The following is a 12,639-nucleotide window of genomic DNA, read 5'->3' on the forward strand; positions in this document are numbered from 1 at the left end:
ATAATCCCCCACAAGTTTAAAAATTTAAGAAATCACAATAAACTCTTCTCACTCTATGCCCTGAAAGCTAACATTGTTACCCTAATATCCCTATCAGTTTACATTTTTTCACTTAACTTGAAATATTTTTTTGGCAAAAAAAAAAAACCCAACATCAAATGTTTACAATTTTAAGATTTTTTTCAGAGGTTTTTCATAATTATAGGATTTTTTAAGAGGTTGATTATAATTTTAAGATTTTTAGGAGATTTTCTTCTAATTATATATTTTTGGGGGTTGTTTCTACTTTTTATATTTTTTAGGCATTTTAGTAATTTTCTTGATGGTTCTTTTTAATTTTCTAATTTAAAGGGTTTGTTTATGATTTTTTTTACATTTTTAGGGCGCTGTTTACAATTTAAAATCCTTTAGGACGCTATTTGTCATATTTACTTTTTATTGAATTTTTTGTTATTTTCATATTTTTCATGTGTTTTATTTGAAAATTTGAATTCTTAGGGGTTTGTTTTTTATTTTTCAAAATTTAAAGGAGGATGTTTGTACTTTGTAGATTTTGCATAAGTTGTTTATAACTTATGAATTTTTTATGTATCATTTATAATTTTAGAATGACAATAGTCTTTTTCACATTTTGAGATTTTTTAAGGGGTTTTTTTTTGCAATTTCATGAAACCCTCAAAATTAACATAAAGGTAAATCTCACTAAACCCGTAATAATTTTACTATTTGGAACTAAATCTCAAATATCTTTAAAACTCTCACTAAGAGCCCAATAATTTTTGGCAGAAAATCCTCAAAATTAACATCATTAATTCATGTGTAGTCAAATGACCTAAGTTTTACATTTTTTTCACTTAAGCCCCAGTAATTTTTAGCAAAAAACCCAAAACAATAGTCATTTATAATTTTCACATCTTTTCAAAGGTTTGTTTATATTTATTGGAATTTTCAAGAGGTTGATTGTAATTTTTAGATTTTAGAGGAGTTTGTGTCTAATTAATGTTTGATTTTTTAGAGGCTTGTTTATACTTTTATACTTTTTATTTTTTTTGTAATCTTTTCAGGTTTTCTTTATAGTTTTCTAACTTAAAGCGTCAATTTATAATTTTAAAGATGTTTTGGGGTTTGTTTGTAATTTAAAATTTTTAGGATGCCTTTTGTAACATTTTACTTTTTATGGGATTTTTTTGTAATTTTCATATTTTTCATATGTTTGCTTGAATTTTTGAAATTTTGAGGGTTGTTTATAATTTTTAATTTTTAACGGGGTTTGTTTGCATTTTTTAGATTTTTAAGAAGTTCTGTGTAATTTATGATTTTTTGTGTCATTCATAATTTTAGAACTTTAAGAGTATGTTTTTCAATTTTAAGATTTTCAAGGATTTTTTACTATTTCAAATTTTTAGGGGCCTATATGTTTTTTGTAGCTTTCAAAATTTTCTAAGTATTATTTATAATTTTAGTAGCTATTTGTCGTTTTTCATATTTTTTTGGGCTGCTTATCAATTTATGGATTAAATTGCAAATAAGATCGATTTGAGAGGTATATACTATCTTTGAGGGTTAATTTTTTGCGGATGTGAAATTTTAGGGTAACACCTTTTGGAACTTAAGTGCAAAATTTTATAATATTTTGGGTGTTTTATGAAATTATCTAACTTACTAAGGATCTAATGAGAATTGCAGATATTTTGGGAGTTTAATGCTCAATTTAAAGTTTTGAGAGGTTCATTGAAATTCACTTTTTAAAATAATTTAGGAGGGACGATGACAAATTTTTAGATTTTTTTTAATTGTGGATAGCTAGAACTTGTTTAGAATTAACAAAAAATTGATTATCAAAAATTTCTACTTTTTTATGAATAGAATTTCTAGTAATGGATATGAATGGTTTTAATTTAATGAGAATTCTTAGGAAGATAGAATTAGTTGGATGTCTGTCATCTTTTAATAGGATAGATAATTAGTTCCACTATTTTATCTCTTTTAATATCAAAGTTTGGTTAAAGATTTTTAACTTTAAATTATTGGAATATATTAGGATAAAATTAGAATGTAATATCTAAAAGGATTAAGGGTAAAATTGACCATAGAGAATTTTTCTCAAACTCGCTCTTTTATAAGGAAGTATGATATGATATGATATGATATGGTTTTTACCCCTACTTAGGAGACATACTCATTGATGATACATGACTATTTTACCCTTTAACAAAATCATTCCTTTATATAAAAAGAGAAATTGGTAAAATTTTAAAGTCACATAAAATTGATACGTGTCATATTATAAAATTAATGAGATTGCAGACTGCTCCGGACACTTGACATGACAACTAGGCTATTATTAAATATGATAACTAACAAATACGCATATGAAATGGCTTGTCATTCTCCTTTGAGCTAATTTAGGGCCCATTTGGTTGAAAAAAAAAGTTTTTTGTCAGCAGAAAGCCTGCTAAAACTGATGTTTTAACAGGCTTTTAGCACAAAACCAGAGGCGTTTCCCAAGAACCAAACGCGCCCTTGCACTGTCTATGCTGTTTCTCAACTTTGTAATATTTTAATTCTGAGTAACAAATATTATGACTCGCATAATTGGGGTTTTGAAAATGGAGAGGGAGCAGCAGAGGCGATTCGACAGGCGATGGGACAGGCGTCAAGGAGCGGCTTTTAGGGTTCCAAGGCGGCGGATGGTCTCCTTCAACAATGGTAACATCACTATCGCTCCTCTCAAGCCCAACTCTCTTCCATTCCCCAAGACCTCTTCGCTTCCCCATAAACCCTTTTCTGCATCCGACTTCCCTCCCCTTTCCACCTCTCTTTCTTATCCTCAGAAAATTTCTTCTTCTCCGACCATCCCTCCGATTCCCCCCTCAAAAGCACCCTCTTTTGCTGATCTCCTCAAGCCACACGTAGTCTCTCCCTCTTCGAAGGGCATTTTACCCCTCCCAGAAGAAGGATGGACCACTGTTAGTAGAAGACGTCCAAAAAGACCTAGATCCGCTCAATCCACCTCCTCCCTTCCCCCGTCTCATAAACTTCTCAGGTGTTTCCTCTGCGGGGACAGGGCCCATATGGCTAAAGATTGTACCTTGGGCGATTTTAAATGTTTTGCTTGCAATCTGGTAGGCCATACATCCCTTTTCTGCCCTAATAGTAGCCATCCCCTACCCCACAGCATCGTCCCTACCTTCAAGGCCAAATCATCCAGATCCCCCTCCTCCCCACCCCCCCTCTTCATCCCCAATATCCCTCTTCCTGAATCAGTGGTTTCCAGTATGGACGACTTTATCTTCTACGCCTTCTTCCAGATCCAGGTGGGGAATCCCACTTATGCAGAACTTATCGAAAATCTTGAATTCCATCTAAAAGTTGATGAGTGGAAAACGGCTGTGAGGAGAGCTTCCCCATCTTCCTTTTTCATCCAGTTTCCAGATGCGGAAACTATGGATTACGCCTGTTCCAAACCCTTCTTTAGTATGGGTAATTTTGGTGGTGTCTTCTCGCCTTGGTCTGAGAACATTGGCCTCAAAGCTCTCCCCAAGTTTGTTTATGTGTGGGTAGAAATTCTTGACCTACCAATCCATTTTTGGGATACGGCCTTTATTTCGTCGTTACTGGGAGACGTGGGCGAAGTTATCACCGTTTCTGATGATATCATGTTTAAAAAGGAAGCTTCGAAATGTAAAGCCATGCTGTATGTAAGAGATGCCTCCGAGATCCCTCGTGTCGTCAAGTTCCGATATGAATCTCCTGATAATATCCATATCATGGAAGGCTGCGTTCGGCTGAGAGTAGTTGGTAAAGTGTTGCCAGATTCCAAATCAAGATGCAGGGAGTTTTATGAAAGTTTCATCAGAAAAGAAGGGGCTTCTTCTTCACCTTCAGAGGATCTGCCACCTCCTCCGCCTCTCCCTCCTCGTAATGATGAGGTGGTTCAGCCAGTTCAGAGCAACATTCCTCCTCATCAGGATCCCAAAGGCAAAAAGCCGATGAGGCAGTCTTGTGTCCTCCCTCAAGCTCATCCCTCTTTATCCAAGAATTCTGTTATCTCAGATCTGATGGAAGTTTCTTATAAAGGTGTCAAGTTCCATATAGCAAAGTCATCTTGGGAAAAGCTGCAATTGGTTCTTTCTCCTGAAGAGGAAAGTGTGCAAGACCCAGCTCCAGCCCCCCCAAACCAAGACAAGTCGCTTGATATCAGTTCATCAGACTCTATGGACAACATTTCCTCTTCTGGTCCGCCTCCAGGCTTTGGGAAAGTCAAGGCCAGATCAAAGAATGCTCAGAAGAAAGCCTCCAAAAGCTCGTTATCACTTCTCCCCCTTAAGAGGCATTTAGCCCTTCAGAGAATCAGTAAGCACCCAGGTATCTCCAAGAGCAGATCCTCCTCCTCTTCTTCTGCTTCTACTTTACCTGTCAATGCTTTGAATTTAGATAAACTGAGGGATATTTCCATCAATTGTGGTATAAAGGAACCGATCGATCCTTCCGATCTAGAAGACATTCTCTCTATGGAACATCTAGAGAATAATTCCTAGAGTTAGTGTCTCCTTTCTTCCCCAGTTGTCTCCCCCCTTTTTTTATCAGGATTCAATGGTTTTTGGTTCATGGAATGTGAGAGGTATTAATAACCCTGCTAAGCGTCGTCTGGTTACGGATTGCATCAAGATGGCTAAGGTGGACATTGTGGGTCTGCAGGAAACTAAGCTAAACTCTTCTAGACCTAACCTTTTGAAATCTCTGGGTGGGGGCTCTATTTCTTCTTGGATCTCTCTAGAGGCCTCAGAATCTAGGGGTGGTGTCCTCTTGGGATGGAATGAGGACCTCTTCTCATGTTCATCCTCTTCTTCAGATATCTTCTCTGTTACAGCTTTTCTCACTCACAAGCCATCCAACTGGTCTTTTGTAGTTACAACAGTTTATGCTCCTTGTGATCCCTCCGACAAGGAAGTTTGCTGGTGGGAACTCCAGAGACTCAGAAATTCTTTCTCTCTCCCGTGGATAGTCTTCGGGGATTTTAACATGACCTTTCATTCTTCCGAAAGAAGTGGGAGATCGGGTTCCCTTAAAGATATGTCAGTTTTCAGAAATCTCATCGACTCCCTCCTCCTTTCTGACATTCCTCTTAGCGGTAGAAAGTTTACTTGGTCAAACTGTAGATCCAATCCAGTCATGGCTAGGTTGGATAGGTTCCTGATATCCTCTGATTTTGATCTCAAGTTCCCCTTTCTCATTCAATATGCCTACACAGCCCCTTGTTCTGATCATTGTCCTATCATTCTTGATACAAATTCACCTAAACCCACTCCTCTTTTCAGATTTGAAAAATGCTGGTTATCCCTCCCTTCCTTTTCAGATTTCATTACCTTCAGTTGGTCCTCTTTCAGATACCATAACTCCTCCTCCCCTCCTTTCCTTCTTAAGTTAAAGCTCATTAAAAGAAGAATCAAGTGGTGGAAGAGGTTCTGCCTGGGCTCTTCTCATCAAGTTTATTCTTCAGCTATGGCACAGTTGGATTCTCTCAACCTCCTTGAGGAATCGAGGAGCTTAACCCCCTCAGAATTAGATACTAGATGCTATCTTAAAGACCAGCTCCTATCCTTTGCTAACTCTGAGGAGATAAAGTGGAAACAAAGATCCAGAATTCAGTGGCTCAAAGAATGTGCATAATAATAACTATTCTTCATTAGAATTGCATTCTTATCGCAGGAAAAAAGGATTTGCATCCCCCATTCTACTTATCAACATTCAAATCATATCGGAGGAGTTAGCATTGAAGAGGTCTTCTCTTTATTACTTCTCTAATCTGTTTCAATAGCCAGGAGGGATTAAATCTTTGTATGATTGGGCAGCCTCTATCTGGGCGTGCAAAGTTGACCTTTTCATCCCATGACCTCCCTCTCTCCCCCAGAGGAAGTCAAAACAGCATGTTTTTTCAGGCTTCAGATCCTGAAAAGTCACCAGGCGACAGACGGTCTTCCCCTCTTTGTTATTCTTTCAAAGATTCTTAGAAGACATGATTGAACAGACTTAATTCTTCTACCTAATAATTATTCACTAATCCTCAGCTTCTACAAAAGCATCAATTATTTTTATCTTGTCTCATCCAACAAAGAGGGCTCTGTTCTCAGAGATATTTAGACTATTATGCTTGATAAACAGCACGCTTGCAAATCTCTTTCAAAAATCTTTGCGTAACATAGGATTAAGCAATTTCTTACACCTTCTTCGTGTGGATGGCTATCTCATCTGCTCTTACAAAAAGGTAATCAGTTAGATTCATTCTGTATTCAGCCACGAGATGATCAATCATTTGCTCCTCAGGCATAAGGAAATTTTGTGCATAAACGGTTGATTTTTTTTAAGGCTTCGGATTGTGTAAATTGGAACTTCTCTTATCCTTCTAGATAGCAGGAGGTCAGTTCCAAATGGTGCCTCTCTTACAAATATCTTATCCTACCTCAAATTCGGCTGTCTTGTCACATGGTCTGTCCACAAATTTCGTTCACTTGTCATTAGGGTTTTAAACAAGGGAGATCTCTCTCCCCAATGCTCTTTCTTTTGGTTTGTGGATGTTGCTTAACGAATGCTTGCTCAAAACACCGCTGCAGGTATCTTTTCTCAGCTTAATATTAGAGGAGGAACTGAAATTAAGATTATGGATCTTCTTCAATTTGCAGAAGATGACAATTATTTTCTCCAAAGCTCTTCCTCGGATATGATCCCTTAAAGACATCTTGTTATCTTTGCTAAAGTATCTGGGCTCAGAGATCAATGCATGTCAATCCAATTCTGTTCTTACCTTCGGCAGAACCCTTTCAAGGTTCAGCTGCACTTCTTACTGCTCTTTAGGGTCGCCGCTCCCTTCTCTGACTTAGTCTCCTCTCAAGGTCTGGTCTCTTACAGCTGAGATTGGCAACCATCTCTAGATTCTTCTCTAAAAGCTTTCTCATTGGAATAAAGTAAACTCTATCTTTGGGATGTTAGATTGACCTCCTTAACTCTGTTCTTTCTACCATTCCTCTTTTACTACTCTTCTTCTCAAAGTTACCAAGGTGGACTCATCAAAGAGGTAGACAAGATAAGGAGAACTTCTTATGAATGGCAGCAGTCACCAATCTTCGTCTGTTTGGAATTTGTCTAATGGGGTTCAGTTTGCAGACAGGGAAAAAGAGGGGTGGATTGGGGTTATCTCACTTGAATCCTTTCAACATTGCTTCTCCTATCTAAAGTGGATTGGAAAATCTTGACAGATGAATCTAGTAAGCAAGTGGGGTCTTCTCCCTATATATCCAGAATGGTGCTATACCTGGTTAACTCTCTCCTTCTAAGCTTGCCAAATCATACAAAACCTGCATTCCATACATCAAGCTTTTTAGTTTGTAAGATGGAACCCATGTGATGGTCGAGCATATGAGGATTTTGGATGATAAGTGGACCGGAGCAAATTCCTCTTATTAGCTTATTTTTCTCAGCATTTTATCGTGCCTTTTTCCCCTGACTGTGTTCTCCGCTCTCAGGCTTTATGCTCAATAGGACGAGTTGAAATTGGCATGCTACCCCCTCCGAGGGAGATGGCATACCGATAGAAGAAAGACCAGAGAACCCTTTTATCTTCCATTCCCTCTCCTTGGATAAACTTTCTGTTCGTAGCACCTGGTCCCTGATAGATTGTGGGGGTTGGACAATTATTCTGGGATATTCCAACATGATAAGATATTTTTAACCCGTATGCACATATGGGGTATCCCAAATATGCACCTTTTATACACAACTTCATCCCACATGGAATCCAAATACTTTAAAAAAACCTAAGGTATTCCCTTTTGGACTTGACCTAGTAAACCCAAAGAGGGATTAACAGGGAAAAATTTGGTTTAAAAAAGGATGGATTGGTGATCCAAGATGTACATTCTGTTACTTTATTTGTCACTGGAGGATATGGAAATATCTCTTATTAAATGAACTTTGAGTAATCAAATTTGCGGATGACACTGTTACATAGACCAGTAACACAGTCCATTAGGTGTATAAAAATGATGAGATGATACTAATTAATGATTATAAAGGGGAATTTCCACACACGACTGTTAGGGAAAGTGTGGAGAAGTGGATTATTACTTGATGACTGACTGGTGGATATGGATCCCTGTACGTAATACCAACCTGGGTTTTTAGGGATATTATGAATAAACTGATAACGACTAAAGATAATAGAAAGACTATAGACATTTTGGAAGGTTGAGGGAGGGAAGATCGGATGGCAAAAGAATCCCACAAAAAGAGCAAATCAAAATACAAGTAAGAAATGATTAAAAAGAGAGGTGAAAAGATTGGATGTTGGGAGAAAGACTTCCAACAGTAAGTTGGAAGGGGAATGACGGTATTGGGAATACACTCGGATTCAAAAAGGGATCCAATGTTTGTGTTTGTTTTAATAAATCTTCTCTTCTATTAAATAGATTCAGATCTGTAATGTCTCTATTCTGTAGAGACCTTGGTATTTATGTATATTTTACTTGCACTGTCTATGCTGTTTCTCAACTTTGTAATATTTTAATTCTGAGTAACAAATATTATGACTCGCTATTATCAAATTAATGAGATTGTAATCAACTGCTCTAAATATTTGATATGATAACTTGTATATTATTAAATATGACAACTAACAAATACGACATATAAAATAACTTGTCATTCTCCTTCAAGTCAATTTACCTAGTCTATGTAGTTTCTCATATTTGTAATATTCTTTTAATACGACAAGTAACAAACACCACGACTCACATACTGTAACTTATATTTTTCAAATATATAACTACGTCATATTTTCAAATACGTTAACTAAGTCATACCACAGCTCAATAAGATCGTAGAGATCGAGCTACTCAAAATACTTAATACGACAAGTAGTATATTTTTAGATACCACAACTAACAAGTAAGACATATGAAATGCCTTGTCATTCTTCTTTGAGTCAATTTACCTAATCTATGCAGTTTCTCACAATCGTTATCCTCTTTTAATATGAAAAAAAATAAGAAATACGACAACTCGTATATTTTTGAATACAACAATTTAGATATATCCCAGTAATAAATAAATAAGCTAATGTATATGAGTAACAAATTCGACTTACGTATTACAAAATTAATGATATTGTCGGCAACTGCTCTAAATACTTGTTACGACAACTAGTAAATTATTAAATAACAATACAACATATGAAATAACTTGTCATTAATATCTTCTTCGAGTCAATTTACCTAGTCTATGCAGTTTTAATTAATTTGCCTATGCAGTTTCTCACGTTTATAATCCTCTTTGAATATGACGAGTAACAGATATGATGACTCGCATATTTATTAAATACGATACCTTATATATTTTCAAATATGTCAACTAAGATATGAAAATGCCTTGTCTTGTCAATCTTCTTTCAGTCAATTTACCTTGTCTATCTATGCAGTTTGCCTATACTGTTTCTCACATTTGTAATCCACTATTAACACGACTAGTAAATATGATAACTCGCATATTATCAAATACAATGACTTATATTTTCAAATATGTCAACTAAGATGCATCCCACCTCAAAATACTTGATTCGACAACTAGTATATTATTAAATACAACAACCTATACTTTTTGACTATTTTTAGTTGTTTCGACCCGTCGTTAAATAATTTTGCGGAGTTTAAAAATCATAATTTCATGAGCCATAACCACGCTTTATGGATATTTTTAGTTGTTTCGACTCATGGGCAAATTATTTTGTGAAGGCCTAAGTTCATGATTTCATGTATATTACCCATGATATTTTGGCTACTTTTAGTCATTTCCACCTGTTGGAAAATAATTTCACGGATGCCAAAATTCACGATTTCATAAGCTATAATCCATGATTTTTCTATTTTTATCATTTTGACCCATTAGCAAATAATTTCGCAGTGGCCAACGTTTGGGATTTTATGACTGTAACCCACGATTTTAGCCATTTTTAATCGTTTTGACTCATTGGGAAATAACTTTGTAGATGCTAAAATTCACGATTTTGTGAACTATAACTTACGATTTTGGCCATTTTTAGTCATATTGACCGGTTTTGTAATAATTTCGCGGAGCCCAAAATTTACTATTTTATGACCAGCCCATGGTTTTTGATAAAAATTCACGATTTTACGAGTTATAATCTCCTACAATCTCATTAACTTGAGCTGGAGACATTTGAAAATAAATAGTCATCATATTTGATTATGAGAGTCATCATATTTGTTACTCGTCATATTAAAAAATGATTGCAAATGTGAGAAATAACATAGACAAGATAAATTGACACAAAGTAGAATGACAAGTCATTTCATATATCGAATTTATTTATTGTTATATTTAATAATGTATTAGTTGTCGTATTAAATATTTAGAGCAATTCTCTACAATCTAAATAAGTTGAGCTGGGGTATGTCTTAGTGGATGTATGTATTTGAAAATATACAAGTTATTGCAGGTAATAATATGAGAATCATTGTATTTGTTACTCGTCGTATAAAAGAGAATAACAAATGTGAGAAACAGCATAAACTGGGTAAATTGACTTAAAAGGACAATGACAAATCATTTCGTATGTCGTATTCGTTACTTGTCCCATTTAATAATGTATTAGTTATCATATCAAGTATTTACAGCAGTTGTCAACAATATCATTAATTTCATAGCTCATAAAAGTGTGAATTTTAGCCTCCACAAAATTATTTACCAACAGGGCATAAACAGTAAAAAATGGCTAAAAATTATGGAAAATAGATAATGAAATCATGAATTTTAACCTCACAAAATTATTTGACAACAAGTCAAAATAACTAAAAATGACCAAAATCACGATGAATAGCTCATGAAATTGTGAATTTTTGCCACCGTGAAATTATTTGATAACAGATTGAAATTAATAAAAATGGACAAAACATGTGGGTTATTGCTTATGAAATTGTGAATTTTATTCTCCACAAAGTTAGTTGCCCATGAGTCCAAATGACTAAAAATGGTCAGAAAACGTGGGTTATAACTCATGAAATTGTAAGTTATGGCCCCTGTGAAATTATGTGACAATGGATCGAAATGACTAAAAATAATAAAAAATCATGGTTATAGCTCATGAAATCATAACTTTTGGTCTCCATAAGTTATTTAGCAACAAGGTGAAAGAATAAAAAAAATAGTCAGAAATTGTGGATTATAGCTCATGAAATCGTAAATTTTGATCTCTACAAAATTATTTACCAATTAGTCAAAATGACTAGAAATGACCAAAAATTATGGGTTATAGCTCGTGACATTGTGAATCTTAGACTATGTGAAATTATTTGACAATCGTCTAAATGACTAGAAATTAAAAAATCATGGGTTATAGCTCATAAAATCATGAATTTTAAGCCTCCATAAAATTATTTGGTAACATATAAAAATGGCAAAAAATGAGTCATAGCTCATGAATTGTGAATTTTGGCTTCTGCGGAATTATTTGACAATGGTTCAAAACAACTACAATTGGTAAAAAAATTGTGTGATATAGCTTACGAAATCATAAAATTTGGTCTCCGCGGAATTAATTGCCAGTGGGTCAAAATGAACAAAAATGACAAAAAAAAAATCATGAAATCATAAATTTTTGTCTTTATGAAATTATTTTTCAATGGGTCGATGACTAAAACTGGCAAAAAAATCATGGGTTATATCTCTTTAAATCATGAAGTTTGGACTCTACAAAGTTATTTAACCATGGATCAAAACAATAGAAATACCCAATAATCATGGGTTATAGCTCATAAAATCATGAATTTTGCTTACGAAACTATTTACTAAGGGTCAAAACAACTATAAATAGCCAAAAGTCGTGGGTGATAATTCAAGAAATCATGAGTTTTTCTCCAATGGGTTGAAACAACTAAAAATAGCAAAATATCATGAGTTATGACTCATAAAATCGTGAATTTTGGCCTCCCTAAAATTATTTAATAAGGGGCAATAATAACTAAAAATAGTAAAAAATCATGAGTTATAGCTAACGAAATCATAAAATTTAATGTCTTAGAAATTATTTATGAAGGGGTTGAAAGAACTGAAAATGGCAAAAATTATGGTAACTCACGAAATTATAAATTTTGGCCACCGTGAAATTATTTGACAACAAATCGAAATAAGTAAAAATAGCCTAAATTCATGGGTTATGCTCATTAAACCGTGATGTTTGGGCTCCACAATATCATATGTTCAAAATGACTAAAATGGCCAATGATCATGTATTATAACACATTAAATCATGAATTCAGCCCTCCGCTAAATTGTTTGATAATGGTCGAAATGACTAAAAATAGTAAAAAATTGTGGGTTATAGCTAGTGAAATCGTGAATTTTTGGCCACCACGAAATTATTTGACTATTGGTCAAAATGACTAAAAATAGCCAAAAATCGTGGATCATAACTCATGAAATCATGAATTTTGCCCACTACAAAATTATTTGACAACTGGTCAAAATGACTAAAAATAGCCAAAAATTATGTGTTATAGCTTATGAAACTGAGAATTTTAGCCTCTAAAAAAATTATTTGTCAATGGATTAAAATGATTAAAAATGACC

Source organism: Asparagus officinalis, chromosome 7 (assembly GCF_001876935.1).
Source record: "Asparagus officinalis chromosome 7, Aspof.V1, whole genome shotgun sequence".
NCBI lineage: Eukaryota > Viridiplantae > Streptophyta > Magnoliopsida > Asparagales > Asparagaceae > Asparagus > Asparagus officinalis.